Raw genomic sequence first — 21,713 nt, forward strand, 5'->3', positions numbered from 1 at the left:
TGCAGTTACAAATGACAAAGGCTATTAATCCTCATGCTGTAATCCCCAAGCTGTTTGCCAGCTGGCAGCAGGAAGATGTTCCTGCTCAACCCACGCAGTTATCCATGTTTTTTCACCTTTATGAAGCAGATACAGGTCAATACCGTAGCCTGGATAAAGAAGTCGGTAGATACCATTCATCTCTTCTAGTATTACGATGCCTCTCTTCTCGCTGCAGTACAAAAGAGGGTGTAACAGGAGAGCTGCAGGCTGTGCTCTGGCTGCTGCTCCCCCAAAATAGAAGCTTGGAGGTGTGATTTGTTCCCCTGCAGCCCGGGTTTCTCATGGGAGGATGAATTTCGAGGTCTGGCCACAGACCCAAACATCTTAAATAATGCTGTACCCCTAGAGAGGTTTTACCCACTGGTGAGGGGAAACCCAGTGCTTGCATAGGGCAGATAAAAGCCTAATGTTCAGATATTTTTGATCCTCCTTTGTGAACCTGCATAGGGATTTGGGCACTTGCCTTGGCACAAGGACGTGCAAAACCTGAATCCTACAGTTTGCCACTGATGAAAAAGAAAGCAGATTGTGCCAACTGGCAGTGGGACAGGTAGGCTGCGGTAACTGGTATGATCTTGCACAGCAAAGAGCTGAGTAGCTGCCCCATTGCATCCCGTAAGTGATTAGGCAGCTGAGCTTAGTGCAACAGAGAGCCAAAAGCCACTGAGAGGAACAAGGAAGATCAATTCAAACTTGCCAATTGCTCATTGCTTCGGAAAATTGGAAGTGGTGCCTTGGGTCTTATTTAGCAAAAATGCAGTTTAACAAAAATTATGGCTCCTGGAGAACCTGCAGGTGCCAAGAAGTGAGGATTTAGCCTCCTGGCTCATAAATTTCCTTGCGGTTGTAGCAGATGAGCATCAAACAGCAAGCAGGCACGCTGGAGGCACCTCAAACCCAGTGTAGCCTGACCTGGTGGAGTGGTGAGGAGATGAAGACCTGTTCCTGAATGGGGGTTTTGCACAACGGTGTTCAAAGATGGACAGTGTCCTTGACGGTCTGTAAGCCAAAGGCCGGGCCTGTGGGTCTGGCACTCCTGGGATGGAGGTGTTTGAATGTGGGTCCAACTAGATGCAAAAGCACCACCTGTCAGTGCTACCAACCCAGAGCTGGTGGTGGCTGGCAAGTTAGGTACAACTCAACTCCACCATCATAATTTTGACCCCAGGGACAGCTTGGGCTTCTCGTGGCTACTGTGGTCAAAATCCTGCTCCAAACAGTGATATGGGGGGTTTCTTCAGCACTTTGCAGTAGACTGTAGCACTTCTGAGACATTTTACCAAAACCTTTATCTTAACCAAAACACCCTGAGAAATTTGACACGGTACTTAAGTGCATGAGGAGATACAGAAGGAAAAAAAAAAAGGGAAGTTAATGTCCCCAAAAGAGCTTATGGAGGAACATTGTGTGCAACGTAGAGCAAATATAATACTTCATATTGTAACCAACACACACCCAAACTTCCTACTCCCTTGGCTTCCATGAACTAAAAAAAGAAAGCTGAATCTTCCCTGAATCCCCCTAGCGTGAGTCTCAGTCTCCAATGAAGATATTTTATCGTGCCAAATAATTCCTTTTCCATTTCTCAGACTCCTGAGAATATTGCAAATTTCTCTCCTCATTAGCAGCAGGGAGAAAAATCACTTAATTTTGCCAGCTGTCCTCATCCCAGTTGTGTCTCGTTAGCACTTGCCAGGTGCTTTCCTTTTCACTATCTCCTCCATCATATCTCCCATATCCTTTCATTAACATCTGTAGAGATCTGCTCCAAGTCAGGTCCGTGCCTGGTAGCAATATTTTCTGTTCGTGGTGCTCAGGATAAAACCTGTTCTTCAGTCTCTTGCTGTCACTATGTGGCCTCTCAAGCACTAGTTTTCCAGTTAGACCAGTTCCACATCCTTACCCTAAGCCTCTGCTGTCACTACTGGGCCTTTCGCTGGGCTGTAATCTCTACAGTAACTTCATTGACTKAGAGCAATCATCCCAGTAGGAAATTTTGTCTCCTATTCCTCATGAAGAGAACTCATGAAGAAATAATCATTTGGTAGGCTTAGCACTTAAATACTGTGGTGCGTTTATATATGTATATACAAAAAAATCTTTTTTATGGTACAGTGCCCCCCAGGCATTTGCATGAAGCACATTTCAATGACTATTTGACTGTTGGTTTGGATATACCAAGTATAATAAGTGTTTTTTTAGGGTATAATGGCCTATTTCTATACTGGGACAATATACTGTTTCATGGCAGGTGTTTTTATTGTCTCACTGTTGCAGTTACACTGCAGACACTGCGGATGCCCTGGCTTGTGTGTGTGTGTGTATGGGGACACTCTGTTTTCCTTCTGCACAGTCCCTGGCTTGCCTGGGATGTGTTCTAGGGCTTCACCTCCACCAGCTTGTGGGTGAGCATGCCTAGCTGCTGGTACATGTTCCTACAGGCAGCCTTGTAAATGCCCTTACAGCATCTTCTAGTGTTTAGAAGAATGATGAGCCTATACAGTTCTTATTCTTTCTTATATGCCACGGATGGCATATCCATGGTTAAGGATATGCCATCATATCCTTAACGGGATACACAGACTGCAAGCGGGTAGCTTGATTGGCACTCTGAGTAATTTGGAGACCTGCCTTTGGCTAAGGATGCATCAAGAGTAGCACAGACCTTGGTAATCCCTTCCTAAGTTGAGCTATACAAGCACACAATATGTCTTTAAACTGATTTCTTTAAATAATAACAATGCAAACAGCTTAATAAAAATGTCAGGTCTCTAACTTCCATTTATGTAAAAGACAACTCTTGTAGAGCTTGAATTTATTGCTGAATTATTTCTACAATAAATATGTCTGCAAAAGGAAAATTGTTCATACTGTGAATATTATAAGAAATAAATTCAGATACTCTTTTCACTTTTGTAAAGTTCAAAGATTGCACTGAAAATTGTACCTTCTATCTAGTTAATAAATGACTGGTGTTGACTGGTAAGGCTACTGGAATGGCATGAGCATCATTTTGCTTGCTGTGTGCATGATTGAAAGAGATATCCRAAGTGCAAAGCTGTGATAAAAAATGTGAAGATAAAAAATACGATGAAATGATATTTGGATATTCAACAAGAAGAGCGATGTGGGTTTATTCTTAGCCTTTCATGTACTTGACAATGAAATATTTTTATTCTACTTAAGTGCTAATGTGCATGATCATACAATATATTGCCTCTTGCTAATTATATGCTGCGTTAGGAATACTAATGTCTGGATATCTGACTGGGAAAAAAAAAAAGCATTAAACTCAGCTTTTGCTGCGTTCTGGGCTGAAATTATCCATACGTGCATACAACCATCCACACATTGGAAAAATCCTATTTTGTAATGGTGAATGACGTTGTTATGGTTTTTATCAATAAAATGGAAGCAGGAGGCTCGTGCCAACACACAGAAACAGCGTATCTTCATTTTTGTTCCTTCTGTGGCAGAATGGAGGGAATATAGATCTAGGAGAGACGGATTTGTTTTGTTCAGGACAAAGATGCAGGCGGCTGGTGCATCATACGTAAGTGCAAGGGACTGGGGAAATATCAACGCGCTCCCCATCTTCCTGCCTGTGCTGAAAGAGAAACGCTGCTGCCCGCAGTGCCCCGGCAAGGCAGGGTTCCTCCTCCCCATAACATACCAGCGTTTCAGCCAGCTCGGCGTGGGTGTGCTTGTCACCGCTCTGTCTCCTGTGTGTAGGTGTTCGTGTCCTGGACGTGCGTGTGCTGCCGAGAGGTGCCTGGATCCCCCCCCAGCACAACCCGAGGGCTTTGCAGCTCGTATGTCCTGCTTGGAAAGTGGAGGTAGGACATTGGCTTCCCGAGGAGGGCTCTTCCCGCTGACCTGTCACTCAATACTTGGTCACTCGRCCTGGGAAGATGAAGTTCAGCTGATGCGATGCTGCTCACATCACACCGTTGGGTATCCTGGCATTATCCCGCTGGCCATTAATACTTGTGGATACTTTTGATCTTAATATATTAATTTATCTGTACATAGTGCATTTCTGCCAGGAATGTAGTGTAATCAATGCCAGCATTAAGACAGCAAAGGACAAAAGCTAAAATGATCAAATTCACTGTGGTTTTGAACCATGGCTAATCCATGCCTTTGAGAAGAGCATTGCTATAGTCAAGAGGTTGRACCTCTCAGTCCAAGTCGGTGACTTGGACCTCCCCAGACAGGAGAAATCACAGTTTCTGAATCCTTGCTCTTCAGGGCTGGCTTTCCAAGACCTTTCCAGCCTAGAAATAGAATTTCTTTTTCTAGCAGCAGTTGGTGGTTTCAGGCTGTGGAAGTCTCAGCAACAGCAATGGGTGAGAGCCCCAGGTGTGTGGGCTCCAGCTCTGAGTGCTTTGTCGGGAAGGTGGCTGGGACACAAGGGAGACGGGGAGGCTCCAAGGGGAAAGAGTTTGGAGAAAATAGCCCTGCTTGGTATAAATCTGTGGTGAAAAATGTGTTTTGGGTAATGCTGGGTGAGACGACTTCCTCCAGGCCTGGGATGAGGGGGAAGGAAAGCGCTGGCAAAGTTTTATGTGTGTCACATCTTGGTGATTCCTGTGGAGATAAAACTTGTGTGTTTTCTAGAGCCAGCCCCAGCCAAAAGCTCCTGTGAATGTTGGCAGCAGCAGAGTAAAACGGTTCAAAAGCAGCTGCTGTTCATAGGTTTTTGCTGGATTTGGGACCGCCTGGTGGTGCCATGATAGTGGGCTCCAAAGTCAATATGGGGAACGCTTTTCCCTATCGCAATCCAGCCTGCTCATTCCAGAAGGCTGGAATACAGGCCGGATTATAAAACGATCAGACAGTGCTGCGTATGAGCAGCTCGTGGGTAATGCCGTTTTTCCTGTGTGTGTTCCTGAAGTCAGTTTAGAAGCCAGGTCAGTTTAGAAGCCAGGTCAGTTTAGAAGCCAGGTCAGGTTAAAAGCCACTCGGCCTGCAGCACGGGACTCTCCCACAGCCCTCGCCAGGTCCTTGCAGGGTGTCCTTGGCCTCCTCCCAGGTTCAGGTCACCCACCAGCCTTCCCACCGCACGCTGGCCTTGCCAAGGCCGGGTGGCCACCCCAGCACTGGCYGTGGTGACCTCCTCGCTGCCATTCGTGCCGCGTGGCCCGAGCGAAGCTTTGGGTTTTGTCAAAGGAACGATGYAAATTTTCCTGAGAGGAGAGAAGCTTTCCTGCTTCTCAGGCAGTGTGGTTTAGGCTGAGGAAACGGAGCTGTGTGCCATCTGTCTCCGTGCCAGCCTCTCCCCCACCTTCATCAATTCCAAACAATTCGGCCAATTTCTGTCATGTTTGAAAGAAGGAATAAATGCCTCCAAGGCAAATATATCTTTATGTATTTTGTTCCCTCGCAGAGGAACGTTTGCAGTGAGGGAGATGCAGATTGTGCTCTGGGCACCCCTGGTAGCTCAACTGGTCCCTCATGATGGTCATGCAGCTCTTGGATTGCCTTGGGGTGAGCTGGAGATGTCCCAAGGGACACGGGGCAATCTGGTTGATGGTGGGAAGAGCACAAATGTATAGGGAAAAGGGGTTAATTCCCAAAACAGCTTGCTTCTGAAGTCTGACTGTTGCTTTTTTTTAGCGTAAGCGGGTCAGAAAAGACTAAATTTTAAAATACAACATTTCCTTGTACTGGAAAACGGGCGATACAGCAGAAAAGGAGAGTTATAGCTCAGGAGAGACCCAAAGCCCCCGTGCTGGTCTTTCAGGGTGTGTGTTTCACTGCCTGCTCCTGCACGACGCAAAACTGAGCGCCCGGGTTTCAGGTGTAGCCCCCCAAATGACTTGGCTCCCCTGGGGTTTTGGGCGGCTGTTCGGAGCCGCGCGCAGGAGCGCGGAGTTACCCGACGGGTTTGCTGTTGACAAGCCAACACCTGGGCAAACCTCTGGGGRCTTCTGCCTGCCAGAGGCTGCTGGCCAGCAACGGGATAAAGACCAGTCGGGAATGTGACTCCGTCTATCTGAGACAGCTCAGCATTGCAGGTACAAATGCTAAAAATTTCTGATATGTTTGGTCTTTCAAAAATACTTCTTTCAGGTGGTTATGTCCTTATGTCAATTGGTTTCATCATCTGTCTTTAGAAATACTGCACATGCGCCGGTTGCTTGGGAGTACTGGTGCTTTTGTACATATGTCTCTTGCCTATTTGGGGCTTACATTCCAAAGGGCACGTTAATGCATCTCTCTTTAACAGTTGGTTTGAGGAGACAGGAGTGCTTAGAGATGAACTGATTTTCTCTAAGTCTGTGAAGCAGTTAAAGTAAATGCTAATCTCTTGGTTTTATGTAATCCCAGTAGCTCTAAACCATTAAAAATATATATTTATTATTGTATTTACTAAGCTAGGCAATCTTGCTTTCAAAAGACTGAAAAAAAATAAACCCTCTTCTATTGTGTGTCTGCCTGGGTTTTATCTTGTGCAGTGCACATTTTAAGGTCTTATCTTTTCAAATAATATCACTGTCAATAGAGACTTTGGTCCCAGCTTTGGGTTCTGTTTAATTTCCATCACTCTGGAACAAGGTGCTTGTCAGCTGGGCAGCGATCGCCCTCACCAAGTCCCTGGCAGAGACTAGGCCTCCTCTTCGCGTGGGGATGGAAGCGGATGTTTTAACTTCATGTCGGCGCTTCCGTGTGGGACCACGAGCTTCCAAGGTGCTTTGCATCTTTGTGGGAATATTGGTGCCAACACTTGGGCATCCCTCTCCTGCCAGGGCTCCCTTTAGCTGGAAGAGAGATGAGGAGCCTCTTGGCTTCTCTGAAGCTGGAGTTTGAGCCCATAGGTGGTCTTAAGTGTTCAGACAGAGCTTTGGCTACTGCAGTTTGGTGGAGTTCCCTGCAAGACAAGGACATAATGCTGATTTTTATCAGCGGGGCATCTGTTTCCCTCCGCCCGGGGACCAAGACAGGCAACTAAACCTGGGCTTCAAGCAAACGTGCTCCAGGCTGAGCAGGGAATGGAAATGCTTCTTGGAGCCAGCTGGGGAAAGAATAGCTGACCTTTTGGCTGTAAATTATTGCCAGGTAATAAGTCCCGCTTGTGTGCTGACACTAGAGGGGAAGACGTGTCTTTGCAGCACAAATTATATTGAATATATTTTTAAAAAAGACAATCAATTTCAGGAACCTTAGATAACTTGGGTAATTCTTGACACAACAACTCGGTCTGTTGTTCGTTCAGCTCTCAAATGCGGAATAGGTTCTTCTGTGTCTCCCTTTTCTATCTCTTAGTGCAGAAGTGATATTACTGAATTAATTATGTCATCTTTGTGAAGAGCTGAAGAATCACTGAGGTCCTCTATTCACTGACAGAGAAATGTCAGATACGTCTCACTGTAAATTTAAAATTACAGCAACCTAAGCTATTGCTGCTAGCAGCATAATAATAAGGCAGGTAATCAAAATCAATTAAATTCCAGTGCCTTCCTATTGTCCTAGAAAATTCAGATTTGAAATTAGTTTGAGATAGTTGACTTTCAATAAAAGAAGCAGCACTTCAGAAGTAATTTTAAATAAGAATTTGGTCACGTCTGAGCTTTCTCAGACCGAAAAGACCTGAGGAGACATTTGTACCYACGCGCATGTCCTTGTGGCCTCAGTGCCAACTACAGTTGGATACTTGGAGTCAACAGAGTGGCTGCTATGAGGCTGCTATGCCAKCTTTTACCATCTGGGAGCTGGGCCTGCTAAGACTCAGTCTGTTGAAATTTGGATGAGGTGTCAACCAGGTGAGTGTCAAATGGGACCTGACACTGTTTCCACTGTGTAAAAGAGCAGGGAATAAAGCCTGGGGTGCCCTGCTATGCAGGACCTTCATGGAGACCATGAAGCCACCAGAACTTTGTGTGTCCCCCTGGACCAGCAGCGACATGGCCAGATACAGCATGCCCTGGGCACCCATCAACCCAATCACTGGAGACAAGGGCTTCAGCTGGCTGGTGAAGGAAGCTAATGCAACTGCTGTTGCCTTGCTTCGTTTTTGGCACTGGTGTGAGTCACCTCCAGTAGTAGGATGGCCTATGGGACACATCAGAATCACAGAACCACAGGATGTTTGAGGTTGGAAGGGACCTCTAGAGATCACCCAGTCCAACCCTCTGCCCCAGCAGGGACACCCAGAGCATGGGGTGGCATCCAGGTCAGTTTGGAAGATCTCCAGAGAAGGAGACTCCACAACCTCCCTGGGCAGCCTGTTCTCTGTCACTCTCACAGTGAAGAAGTTCTTCCTCACCTGGAGATGGAACTGCCTGGGTTTCAACTTGTCCCCATTGCCCCTTGTCCTGTCACTGACTACCACTGAGAAGAGCTTGGCCCCTTCCTCCCTACATTCTCCCCACAGGTACTTAGACATGTTGATCAGGTCTCCTCCAGGCTAAACAGGCCMAGCTCACTCAGTCTTTCCTCATATGAGAGATGCTCCAGCCAGCATCTGGAGTTAGGATCTTTGGGAAAGGAATCACCTTCCTGGGTGCACGCTGCCTTGTACAGGTGAGATTTTACCTTAAACTTTTTTTGAGCTTTGCCAGCTGGAGCTGTGCTGATGTGTGAGCTCCATATCCTACCCAGAGCTGAAGGGTGCTCAGTGGTCGGATCCACCCACCGGGCTGAGAGAACCAGGTTGTCCCACTCCATGCTGAGYTGCTGGTTGGGAGAGGGAGGTTTGGGCTGTTTTGCTGAGTGACACCTACTCCTGCAGCAATCCCTGTGTGTGCTCCCTTTTCCCTGGAGACTCCAGCCTCGCTGCCCGGCTGTGTCCATGGCTGGGACTGGAGAACACCGTGGTGCCTCTTCACCATCCCAGAGGGATGAAGCACCATGGTGAGATCCGGGGCATCATGGTGGAGCATCCCAGACAGTCTGGGGGTGGCCCGTGTGTTTGGTGATGGGCACTTGGGGACCAAGRGACCGAGGTAAGTTAGGAGGGGATGAAGGAGAAAAGCAGGACCCAGAAGGACAGCAAACGAGCCTCCCTCCTTCTCTGGGTTGTCTCTCATGGTCTGACCCTGAAACTTGTCCTCTGCTCCCCTTGGCTCTTCCTTGTCCCCGCAGCGGGATGTCTCCTCGAATGTGCCGAGGGGTGCCTGTTTTTATGTCCTCCCTGTCCCCCTCTCCAGGACTGGACACCTTGCTGTCCCCTCCTGGCTCTCGGGATGTCCCGGGCATCTCCTCACACCTCTCAGCTCACAGCCCTCCTGCACGRTCCAGCCCTCGCTCCTGCCCAGGGCCATCGCCCCCGGCCAGGCCACGCCAGGCAGGTCCTGTGCACCCCATCCCTGGCTTGGGGTGACACCACCAGGCTCTGGAGCACCCCCAGGCCGGACCCGCTCCCCTGCCCGCCCTGCCTTCCCGCAGGAAACTCCAGCCTCCCCTCGAGTGGCTCCGAGATGGAGAGAGCGTCACTGCCTCCTAGCAACGCTCCTAGCAACCGGCTAACATCTGCTCCCGCTGGACCAATCCGCGGCGCCAACATCTGGCCACCCACCTCCGGCTTCTCCTCGGCCGGGCGGTGATGAGCGACTCAGTGGCTGCGGGGACGCGCGGGAGCGGGAGCCGCCACCAGCTCGCGGGGCACGCGGAGCAGCGCGGGGCGCCTGCGGGGACGGCGCGGGGGCCACGCGGGGCAGCGCACGCAGCACCGGCCCGCGCGCGCTCGGTGAGTGCCGCGGTGCGCGCCGTCGGGTCGCGGTGCGCGGGGAGCGCCGTGGCGGGACGGGGGGGGGTGTCCCGCAGCACCCGGGATCTCCCCCAAGGGATCAGCAGGTGCTCGGTGCCCGCGGGAAGTTTTTTCTCCCGCTGTTTGGCCGCTCCGCAGCATCCTGGGCGGCTTTGCTGCATCACGAGCTGGGGGTGCGCGGCGCCGCCTGCGCTCCCGGCACCGGCGCGTTCCCACAAAGTTCCTTTTGGTCGGAGACGGCTTTCTCACGGCCAAAGCCGAACTCGGGAAAGTAACCGTGGCCGCTCCTGCCTCTTGGCTAAGTGTCATCCTCCAGGATGAGATAGTTGCCTAAATATAGATGTCTTATAGCCCGGATACAGGCGCGCACACACACATGCTCCTTCCTCCTCTCCCTCTTGCAGGGTTTAAAGCTGGTTCTCTTTCTTCATTCATATCCATTAAAAGCGTGCATGCCCCCGTGCAAGTGCAGAGCTGGGGCATGCACACATGTGGCTGTTTTCTGCCCGGGAYGAGGAGCATTCCTGCTCCGGCAGCATCAACGCTCCTGGCAGCCGCTGCAGCTATTGCAGCCTGGAAACGGCATCGYGCTCAAGGCAGCAGTTGCATTAAACTGAAACAGTGTCCTGGCTCCCCCAGAGCCGGGTCCCTCCGCAGGCAGAGGGTCCCACGGCTTCTCCCTCTGGAAATTCAGGCTGCTCCAATTAATGCTGTGGTCKGGGTAGCCGCTCTTTAGCCTCCCTCTGAGGCTGAGCAGAGCACCTGAATGTAGTAGTGCAACAGATAAATGCAGTTTTGAATGCAGTTTTTAAAGGCTCAGCACAGGGATCGCATTTTAGCTCACGAAACTTCTGTTGATTTAGAGGAGCAGGCTGTATTTTTGCAGCACTTGCTCTGAGAGGGTTACAGATGCACCACCAAGAGACTGGTAATGTTTTTCTTAAAGCTGGGTTTTACTTTGCTGCTGTTGGAAAGGGAGCCCAGGCAGTCAGGTGGAGGTTAGGGACCTGGATGTGATTTGCAAGGTGTGTTTTGCCCTGAGTAGGCTCCGTGGGTCTGCAGAAGCGCCGCTCTCCTCTCCGCAGTCCCCGCTCCCTGCTGCTGTTCCCCCTATCATACGTGTGTTTCTCCTTGCTCCACGGCGGCAGGTGACGCTCCAGCAGTGCGGCGCGGYCAGAAATGCTAGCTGAGCCCGTGCAAGGAGGAAGCCTTAGCGGAACTGCTGGAATTACCCCCGCGAGAGCCTGTGCAGATTGACTCAGCATCCACAGGTAACCCGCACGCTGGCGGATGCAGCCGCTTGGCTCTCCTCCGGGGCGAGGGGGATGAGCTGCATCAATGCTGAAAGGGGCTGAAGCTGCAGTTTCCCTGTTATCCCGTTTTCTTTGCTCAAGCTTGAGAGGTTTGCAGGGTGCACACACCCATCCCCAGGACTGAGCTGGGGTGTCCCAGGCAGTGAGCAGAGGAAAAGGCAGCCAGGCTGCGAATGCACCCCAGCACTTGCAGTGGGGCTGSAGCTCCCGGGAGAGCCAAGCCAAGGCCAGGGAGCTTTCCCTGCCCCAGCAAGGCATGGGAAGCCTCTTCCCTTGCACTGCCTGCAATCACTGGCCAGGCAGGAACRAATCATGAGCATTTCCGATGCGCACGTTCATCTGCCTGCGGGTTGGTAGCTTTGCCTTATCCAACGGGAATCCCACAGGGAGGCCAGCTGCTTCTCCTGCCCCAGGAAGGAGGGAAACTTGGCAGCATAGCGTGTGAAACCAGAGAGAGATGTCAGCCCGGTGCTCCCTAATTGCTGGCRCTGCTCAGGTTACAGCCCCAGGAATTCATCCCCGCGGCTTGTCAGCAGCCGCAAGGACGTTAGGAGACTTTCCGCTGTGAGCGAGTCACGTCTCCAGCTGGTAAGAAATGCCAAGCTCGGCTCGCCTGGGAGCTGGTGGATCCCTGCGCAAGGGAGGCTCGGAAATGATTCCTGTCTCAGATGCATGGAATTTGCTTGCATGCCGGTCCCCCCTGCCCCGTGAGGAATCCCTGCAGCCRGCTGGGCTGGGTGTCCTCTGCGCGCAGTGGGACGCTGGTTTGCTCCCCGAGCCTCTGTCTTTGCCCCTGTGGCTGCAGTCACTCGCCCACGGTGTCAAAGTCAGGGCAGCAGAGCCAGCAGGAAGCCCCGGGGCTTGCAGGTCCCTCTCTGTGGAAAAGCCCAAGCTTTGCTGTGTCCCAAGCAGTTCCGTCATGTGTTAAATCCCTTCTCGCCTCCTGCCTGAGCTGCCTTGCAGCCCTGGCAGCATTGCCGGCACCAACCCCTGCTGAGCACCCCTTGGGATTAGACCAGCAAGTTGCCATGTTATGAATCTATTTCCAAACCAATTTAGCAAAGATAATCCTTTGGATGAGGTGGCCAAACATGCCTAGCAACTCTGTGGATGCCGCCCCATTTAGCGCTTYTATTATTACCAGAGAGGTGAATGAAAAGAGTTTTTCATTCCTGAAGATGCAATTAAGGACCCTGCAAAGCTGCGTTTGAAAGGTCCAGGCTGGAGACAGAGGCGCCCCGTCCCTCGCTGACGCGCGTGAGATTTATGCCACAAACTTCCATTAGCGCTAATGGCAGCTGGAGCCGCRGTGCCCGGCGCACGGGGAGCAGGGAGACACCGCGGAGCTGCTGCCGCCCCAGCCCTGCTGCCAGCCCTGCCGGGGTCAGTGCAAGCCCTGCCCGGGGCTCGGGGCAGAGCAGGAGGCTGCGGAGCCGATGCCGGCGCTTGGCTGCCTGGGCTTCATCCGGGCTGGCAGGACAAGCCGCCTGTCAGAGCCGTGGGGGGAATTTGGCCCTGTGCCTTGAACTGTGCCGGGGAAATGTAACGTGATTAAGATATATCCGTCCCCGCGCTTGCCCGAGGCGGGGACGGTGACTCACGCCACCTTGATGYGACTGTCAAAACGCTTGGCTGGCGAGAATAGCCTCGCGCGCGGAGCGCTCTGATTCAATATGTTTGTGTTTAAACGAAGCGCCGCGGGGCTGCTTCGCRGCGGCGCGGCTCCAGCTCCGCTCCGCGCCGCTCCGAGGCCCGCTCGGGCAGCCAAGGTGAGTGCGGGAGAAGGGCTCGGCTGCGGGAGCCTCCCGCTCCTTCGGGCCTGGAACTGCACGGGCTGCGTGGCAGCGACACAAGCTGCCAAGCCGCATGCCAGCACTCGTGTTCCCCCTGGGTTTTGTCTGTGTCCCTGTCCCTGCGTGTGACAGGGCACCKCAGGACCATCCCACCTTGAGTCTCTTTGTGCCTTGGTGCCGGGTGGTGGCACCCCCAAGAGTCATTCCCAGCAAACATCCATGTGGTTCCAGGGAGCAGGTTTGGAAGAGTACATCCCACTCTTGGTGGCCACGGCAGGGCAGGCAGTGACCTCGGTCACTGCTGCCTTTATGGGGCTTTGAAGCAGGGAAGAGCGGGAAGAGCCGTAGACCTCCGACACCTCCAACAGGCGACAGTGCCAGACTCTCTTTCTCCCCATCAGTGATCCTTTCGGCAGCTCACTCTGTGTTTTTCCCATTACCAGTTCCCAAACCACCTCATCCCGTGGGTTAATATTCCACCAGCCCCAGACAAAGGCAGCYGCAGTCTCATACAGGTGGCCTCTGGTTTTCATTCCCTTTTCCTCACCAGTCCTGGTGTCTGGAACACAGTGCAAGGATGCAGTTCATCCTTCATCCCTTTTCACCTACAGAGAGACATGTGAACATCGTTTGCCACCACAAAAGATGACGATGATGCTGGTGATGTGGCAGGTTCATTGAGTGCAAGAGCAAACCGTGCAACAGTCCTGCAGTGGGACTCGTTTGCGTTATGTATTCAGTCAGGTGTTCCTTTGCACATTGTTTCCCTTCCTCGTTACCAAAGCAAATTGCTGACACATTAATGCTGGGATGTTCTTTACGACTTGAAATACAGCCGACCACTTAGTCACCAAGGGTTATGTCCCAGGCTGGTGGTGCTGTTGGGTGAGAAGGGCTGTAATGAATGCTCCCACAGACTCAGCTGGCAGACAGCCAGGGCCAGGTAGATGCTAAACAAAACCACTGCCAGGATGGTCCGTCACGTCTATCTACAAAATGCATTTCCAACTGGTTCTGCTGGCAAGAAACAGCCTCCATCCTGCAGCACGTGCTGAAATCAGCCTCCCTTCCCAGGGCTGTGTGGATGTCCTGGCAGCCAAATCCCTAGGCAGGAGAGCCACAGGTTATTCCCTGTCATAGTGACGTGGGGCAGTACTCCTTGGAGGATCCTGTGTCCTTGAGAGCTTCAGGTGGCTCTGCATGTTGAGGTGGCTCCTTCAAGCTCTTTACTGGTATTTCTCCACCATCCTAATTTCCCATGAGACACATGGAAAATATCACCCATGCTCAAGGGGCACTGATGTCCTGTCACCCTCTTGGCCAGGGAGAGGCATTCCTGCCTCCAAGAGCAAGCCAAGGAAAGGCTGACATGGAGCTCTCTCAGTAGAATTGATGGGCTGAGATGTCTGTGCTCTGCATGAAGTGTTTTTGTGTCTTCTCCATGTCCTGGGACTAATTTCCTGCTTGAAAACTTCCCTGCAGTGGAAGTTTTTGTCCCGTTCCAGCGCRTTCACTGAAAACTGTCAGCATTTTGAGCATCTTGGGGCTTGTTTTGAAGAGAAAGGATGGGCCCAAGGGTTGACTTATCAGCCTTTAGACTTGGCTTAGTTTCCTTCCTGTCACTGACAGCTTGTGCAGCTGCAGGGAAGTCCCTTCATTTTTCTGCACCTCTGCCCTCATCAGAGCAGTCCGACAAAAACTGTGGCATTCTCCTCCTGTCCAAGGACCTGGGAGGGTAAATGCAGCGGAGCTTAGCATAGGAGAACCAATATAGGAATAGGTAAATGTCCAGGGTGTCCATTCTCCCATGTAATTTAAATATTAGGATAAAATCTACTCACCATGCATGCCACTGGATGAATTTTAAGCAGTGTTTGCAGCTGCCCAGCACTGGCAGCGCCGTGAACGCAGCACTGGAGAGCTGAGGCGGGTGCTGGGAGCCTCTCTCGTGTCTGCTGGGACCCAGGTTGCCCACAATGTCCTGTTGACTCTGTCGTGGTGGCTCTGCAGCAGTGAGGGCACCTCTCTGAGCCTCTCGGGTAAATGCTGCTTGGGCGACCATGGAAGGGCCAGGCTCCAGAGCAGACCTGGGGGACTTCACCTTCAAATGGGTTGTGAATCCACCAGTCAAGGGGCTTCTGGGAAGGCTTGTAAATTGCTTTAGGGAAACCTTCCATCCTCACTGACTCCAAATTCAGGGAGAAAGCACGAGGAAAAAAAAAGAAAATCTCTCTCTCTTTGAAAGTCTGTCCTCTTTGACCGCTTCTCATAGTCTTGATTTAGGAGGAAAATAGAGCCTATTATTCCTTCCTTGCAGTGAAGGAGAGATGCTAGCAGCCCTTGTGGTGTGAAGATCTTTTCACTCCAACCTGCAGTCAGATTCCAGGAGCTCCCCTAGCCCCACGGCAGGATCCTTCCAGWAACATGAAGTTCACATTTTACTCACATAGTGCTGTTTGGCTTTGCTATTGTAGAGAAACAGTCAAAAACCAATTCCTTTGTCTCCTCAGAGAGTCTGTTTTAGAACAGCCCAATCCAGAGACCTGAGTTTTTGAAAAGAAAATCATCCTGTAGGACCTGATTTTGAGGTATGCTAAAAAGTGACTCCAGGCACCCTCTTTTGCTGGACTGCCCTTAAAAGACACTGTAGTCTGCTTTAAAAGATAGCACATTTAAAAGCAAACCACAAAAATTCTTATCACAGAGGAGGTTCAGGAGGTAACTGAACCACATACAAATATGCATGCCTCCCAGTAATGACTCATGAATAGTAAAGTGAAAGTGAGTGGCATTCTATTCTGGGTCTCCTTATTTATTTATGTATTTTTTTGATTTTGAACTTCTTCCCTCCTACCATAAAGAGTCCTCTGGCCCACTCTTTCTGGGAACCTCTTGCATAAAAACCATTCTGGAGCATGACTGTGACACCCCTATGCAATGCTGGCAGCCACATCTGCTGCTGGGGTCTTATGTCACACCTGATCCTCAATCTTCTGCCATGGAGGAAGCATGAAGATAACTTAACCCCACGTTGCCCCCTTTCTGCTTTGCTCTGGACAAGCACAGGGTAGAGGTAGCCTGGGTTTAGCATGTTTATAGTAGTACGTTCATCATCAGAATCCATCTAGTTCCCGTTGATGTTGACAGCATGACTCCTACCCCCACGGAGTCAGCRTTGGATCGGGCTGTGAGCACCACGCAGCACAGAGCAGCTGCTGGGACGCAGCTGGTGTCACCTCCTKCTGTCTTTTGAGTGAGAGCTCAAAGGCACATCTGTACAAGCATCCCAGGGCTCTCGCAGGGACCTGGCATTCACGAGACTGAATACTAGCAAAGTAATGGATCTCATTAAGATGCTAGGACCAGCTCTCCATAGAGATGAAAGAAGAGAGAGCTGGTCCTAGCTGGTGGCTTGCAGAGAACCCTGAGCCTCTCCAGAGCTCCTCTCCACGTGAGCAAACGCCCAACCCAACTCCTCCGAAAGGCTTCATTTTTGTCTATAATCCCTGCTGAACCTTATCACAGGGCAAAACTGAAGTCCCTTCTCATTTACAAATACCGAGCCTCAGTCTGTTATGTCCTTAAAAGCTGAAAAACCGGAGAGCAAACGAGCTGTCACTGCTGACACCTAGCTAGGGTGCTCCTCTTCCCCGCACCAACACTACCATCTAGTGAATACACTTCGTATTTGCTTGTCAGTGAAGCCACGTAAGTGTGTGTGTGCGTGTGTAGGGTGTTAAAATCAAATTTTAAATTTAAATTTAAAAATTTAAATGTAGAATTAAATTGAAATTTAATTAAAAACTTGTCCATTGCTGTGTGTCTTCTACATGCACTTCAATGTGACAGAAGGCCCCCTCTGTTCCCCATTCCTCCTGCAGTTGTATGGAGACCTCCCAGCTCCGTTGCCTCCTCGTCCTGCTCCGTGCAGCAGAGGTTGGTGGGGACCCAGCTCCTTCTGCAGGATCCATGTCCTGCAACCTGTCCAGCACAGCRCTGTGGCTGGTGGCCACCTCTCCAGAGCAGGACGTGCTGCTCTCACGTGTCTCAGGGCAGAGGGTTGGTAACATCCTCACAAGTGTTGGCACCTCGAGTCTTTTCTAGTATGGTGGGGTTGAGAACCACACATGGTGAGTGCATGTTCAGTACAGGCTGGATCCCACCTGGATACCTCATTTTATGCACCCAGGACAGGGACACTGCAGTGACGATGGCAGCAAGCACCACTGAGTCTTTTCTCTTATTGTTTTATGCAGAGCTGATCTGATTGGGGGCCTACTAAATACATTAACGACGTCGAAAGTAGCCTACTTTAAGAGAAAATATGCAGAAGAAGAACATTTACGTCAAGATTACCATGAGTATTGTCCAAAAGTGAGTAGGTTTCCCATTCCAGATCCCACCCTCCATTGGTGTTATTCCTCACTGCTAAAGACCTGCTTGTTTTTTCTCTACTTCTTAGCACCTGATACTACCCGAGGACCGGACTTGTATCTTAAAACTTTCTCTCCAGAAACTCCGATTCCTGGAAGACCCTGAAGCCTATCTCCGTAGGTCGGTATTAATTAACAATCTGTTGAGGAAGATTCACCTAGAGACAGAGAGGGAGAGCTATGAATACTTTAAGGAGGCTCCCTGTTATAGGACTGCTTACTCTGATGCACGAAAACGGCTGAAGTTTATGGTACAAGAATGCTGTTCTCAGTCACTCTATTATGAAGAGCTGCATTCGTATCATATCGTGCCTTATTCTGCAGAGAACGCCATTTACGGAATGGGCTACACAAGCAGCCACTTGGAGCAAAATTCTCAATTGCTTATTTATAAAATGAATTAAAAGTAGCTGTTAGACCCACTGATGTTTGTTTCTGAATGCTTGGACTGCTTATGGAGATGTTAAGATGAGGCACTAATTGCAGATGTCCTTGGGATCAAGGCCGGGACGCGAGCGGAGCTCGGTGGAAGGTGCTTTGACTCACGCTCTGCAGCCGCTGGTGTCAACCCCGCGGTTACAGAGTGCGTTGCCGGACACGCAGAGCTGGTGCATACAGAGGTTCTCGCACGCAGAGACTGTGCGCAATGTGTTTTGTAGAAACAAAGCTGCATTTCAGTTGCCTGTGTGTAGATACGGATGTCCAAAGCCACTTTGCAGTTCAATTGTGTCATCCCCAGTGGAAAGGGAGCCCCAAAGCAGCAGAGCAGTCTAACAGCGAGGAGTAAAAAGCTCGATATTTCCTGTAAATGTATAGGTAGAAAGTTTCTTTGAAGATGAAGGAGACAGTGCCAAAGCAAACAGCCTTTTGCTTAGGATTTTCCGAGACTAGCTCACTTGCTACTTGCAAAACAGCCACTATTGAGATTTGTAGGGTTTTATTTTTTTAAGTAATTGCATTCACCTTTTACTTCTCTCTTAGCTGGTTTCTACTTTGCTATTTTAGAGCAAAACAGAATGACTCACAGGAAAGACTGTTTCTGCAGCCAGTCACCAGTGATTCCTTAGCTTCATTTGATTCTTTCCCTAGTTGTTTCCCTGATCCTTTTTGCATGCTGATTTACTGTTTGGCCAGAGGTTCCTATTGGTGCTAGGGAACAGACAGTCATTTCATTTTATGTGGAATAAAAAAAGGCAGAAAAACAACAAAAACTCCTATTGATAAGAATGAATGTATCTGACAGATGCTAGCAAAACCTCAGAGGTTTTCTTGATGACAATACTCATCGTTAGTAATAGTTTTTCAGGTTAAGTRAAATGTCCAATTTCAGTCTGGGAATTAACCTTAGATTATGTAAATATATATTTCACAAGTGTGTGCAATGACCTGAGAGATGTTCAGCAAACTGAGGACGAGAACGGGCAAGTTTCATAGCTGCCAAAGCTACGTTATGAAAATACCAAAGAGTAATATAAGGGAAAAGGTGATGCTCCAGGCAGGGAGTCGAAAGCAAAGATTGCACTATAACCTGTGGAAATGTGATTAATGAGCCTGTAACTATCAGCTATGGACACATCTGCTGTTCAGTTGAGAGTGGCTCGCAACACAGAGCTACTGAACAAATACCCAATGCGCTGCAAAACCAGCCCAAATCCTAGGAATCTGTCAGCTTGCAGGGAAGGAGCCGGTTTTGCACTGCTCGCTCCCACCACTGCAGCTTTAAAGTGAATTAAATGAGAACAAACTCTCAGCTGGAGGCAGAGACGTATCTAGGAACCTAATTTTTATTCTGGCTTCTCTCGTGTCGGAGCGGCTGATGCTCTTTCCGAAGCGTTACACAGTACGAACAAATGCCGCTGGATGGGCTTAATCCATAGGATTCCTCCTGTTAATGCTGCTTGCAACGTCGTGGTCCCGTGTGTTGCACTCATCAGCGAGGCTGACAGCAGTGTTTGTGCAGAAACGCGGGGGAAAAAACGAGAGAGACGAGAGCAGCAAGTGCAAAGAGCAAACTCACTGACGCGTCGACGGGGAGAAGGCGCCCTAGGCTTAGCAGGCAGAAGGAAGCGGAGTGAAATCTAGTGATGTTTTTAATAACAATAACAAAAAGGCAACTGCCTAGTTCAAAAAAAGCGGATAACCTGCAAATCTGAGAACATAAACAGCACATAAACTGTGGGAAGGCTGGTAAAAAACAGGGCAGCGCTGCTTGGGAAGTGCAATTAGAGTGAGTGTTCAGGCTGGAGAAGCTGCTGTTAGTTTTTTATTTGGAGACTAAGCCCATTTCTTGTCTCTCTGCACCCTCGGCCAGGCTGGAGCCCTTCGGAAAGGAGCAGCTAAAAGGGACTCTGCCCATTGCAGTGGGGCAGTGGGGAAAGGCCAAGGGAATTTTGAGCCCTCGTAGAGGGAGTCAGGCTGTTGTGAGCGGTGCCGTTATCCCCAAAAGAGCATTTTTACCCCCAACATCATGATGCATGCGCAGGGGTTCGGGTAGGGACAGTAGAAGGCAGCGAGGTGTCAAGGGAAAGTTACTTCTGTCCWCTGTTTTTTTCCAAATCTGTAATTCCCAGCTCTACATCGACCTGGTTTATACACCTTGTATCCATTTTCACCTGAATTTGTAATGATCGGGCAACTACATGAAGTGCTAAAATCTCTTTTTATTTTTCCCCAGTTCACTGCCCTACTTTATTATGTTCATATAATATCTCTGGCCTGAAAAGCAAAGCTTTTTATATAAAATTAGTAATGTTATTTCTCTATTTTGCCAATGGAATGAAAAAGCCTGATAGGATTAAAGCTCTTAACCTCTCCTTAAAAAAAAAGAAAAAAAGAAAAAAAGAAAAAAAGAAAATCCCCATTTTGGAATCACCTTTGAACAAACAACTTCTTTGAGTGGTGAAGAAGGCAGGTGCTTTCTCACCCATTAAAAGCCTCTCTGATAATGTGTTAAATCTCCGTGCACTTTATTAAACAGATAGACATCTGGATGTGCCTCAGGTAACACAAGTGTTTGAAATTCCCGAAGACAGGAGCTGTGAGTATCCTTGGGCTACCTGGGAGAGAGGACAATATTTTACTAATGTTCTTCTCACATTCTTTTTTTTGAATTAAAAAAAAAATCTCTTTTTTTTTTTTTGTTTGCTTGCTTGCTCTAGAGATGTGGAATGCTATTATTCCTTCCTAGAAAATAAATTATTTTTTATGGTTGACTTTTTGATATAAAATTGCATCAAAGGTAGAGAAGTCTGAGTACTTTGAGTCTGCTCAAGTTTCTTCTGCCTTCCACTYTGCACGGTGATTTGAGCTGTTTAAAAGTGGGATCAAAACATTCTGCTTTTATGCTTAAAACAGGTATTTTGCAGAATGACAAATAACAACCAAGATGCAATAACCTTGCAAGTTAGTCCCAAAATACTGAATTTGGCACTTTTTGAATCATGGACTGTTTTTAACACTTAGCCACCGAGTTGCCAGGTACCAGCATTTTGACCCAGCTACATACAGCGATTTTTCTTTGCAGGTTTGTAGCAGATTCAGAGTTCGGTTCTTCTAGCTTCTAACATGTGAAACTATCTGTAGGTGGTCACATTTCAGTGATAAATATATATATATTTGTGTATATTCTGTTCTGACTGCAGTAGGCACTCCCACACATGGGCTATGTTTGCACTGGATGTAGAGTCCTTGCTTCCCTCCAGCACCAGTTGCCTTGGAGATAGGACGTTCCTCAGAGAGGAACCAAGCCAAGATGTGCGACAAGGACGGACTCGTTATGATAGCTGATTAATTTTGAAGATGTGACCGTGCCTCGGTCAGCAGGAAATCGTCTTTGCCTGTATTACTATTTCTTGGTGCAGCCATCGCAACACGACCAGTTGGGTGCTCGGTGTGCAGCATGTGCATGGGTGCTCCCAAACCGCCTCGTTCTCCGTGGAAGTGACTATAGAGCTGCCGCTTGAGTTCTTGCCTGCATCTGTATTGCACTGTCGATGGAACTTTTGTTTTTTAATGAGTATGTTGAGTGTATATATATGGACWCTTGTGCCTTAAAGCCCCATCATCAGCTGGCCTTCGTATATGCCCTCTGAAAACTGCAGACCCTTCCATGCGCTCCAATACTCGAGCCGGCCTTGGGAAACCAGATCCCATCCCTATTGCCATGAACACCCAAGGGGATTGGCAATTCCCTTTCCTCTTCTTTTTTTTTCCCCATTGCTTTCTCTTTACAATTTGTGAAAAATCCCTTTTTTTCCAGCTCCTGTCACCTGTGGGTGCTGCGTCACCTACAACATCAGAGGCCCCTCATGTGGACTCGATTGGAAAGTTGTAACAAAAGTTGTCTCTGGCTTTTAAATCCCATCTGTACAGCGCTCTCAGCAGGGAATCCCAGCTGCATATATAAAAGGCAGGTGTCGTC

General features: G+C 49.4%; 1 long non-coding RNA gene across 1 annotated transcript; it reads left to right on the forward strand.

Annotated features, from left to right (window-relative positions):
* Window positions 1-10,909: 10,909 nt before the first annotated feature.
* On the forward strand, window positions 10,910-20,052 carry LOC112959708. Its single transcript, XR_003251654.1, has 3 exons — window positions 10,910-11,025; window positions 17,117-17,234; window positions 17,323-20,052. It is a non-coding gene; the product is annotated as an uncharacterized LOC112959708 (long non-coding RNA).
* The last annotated feature ends 1,661 nt before the right edge of the window (window positions 20,053-21,713 follow it).

The sequence above is a fragment of the Nothoprocta perdicaria genome, unplaced genomic scaffold, assembly GCF_003342845.1.
Source record: "Nothoprocta perdicaria isolate Ctin4 unplaced genomic scaffold, notPer1 scaffold_118, whole genome shotgun sequence".
Classification (NCBI taxonomy): Eukaryota; Metazoa; Chordata; class Aves; order Tinamiformes; family Tinamidae; genus Nothoprocta; species Nothoprocta perdicaria.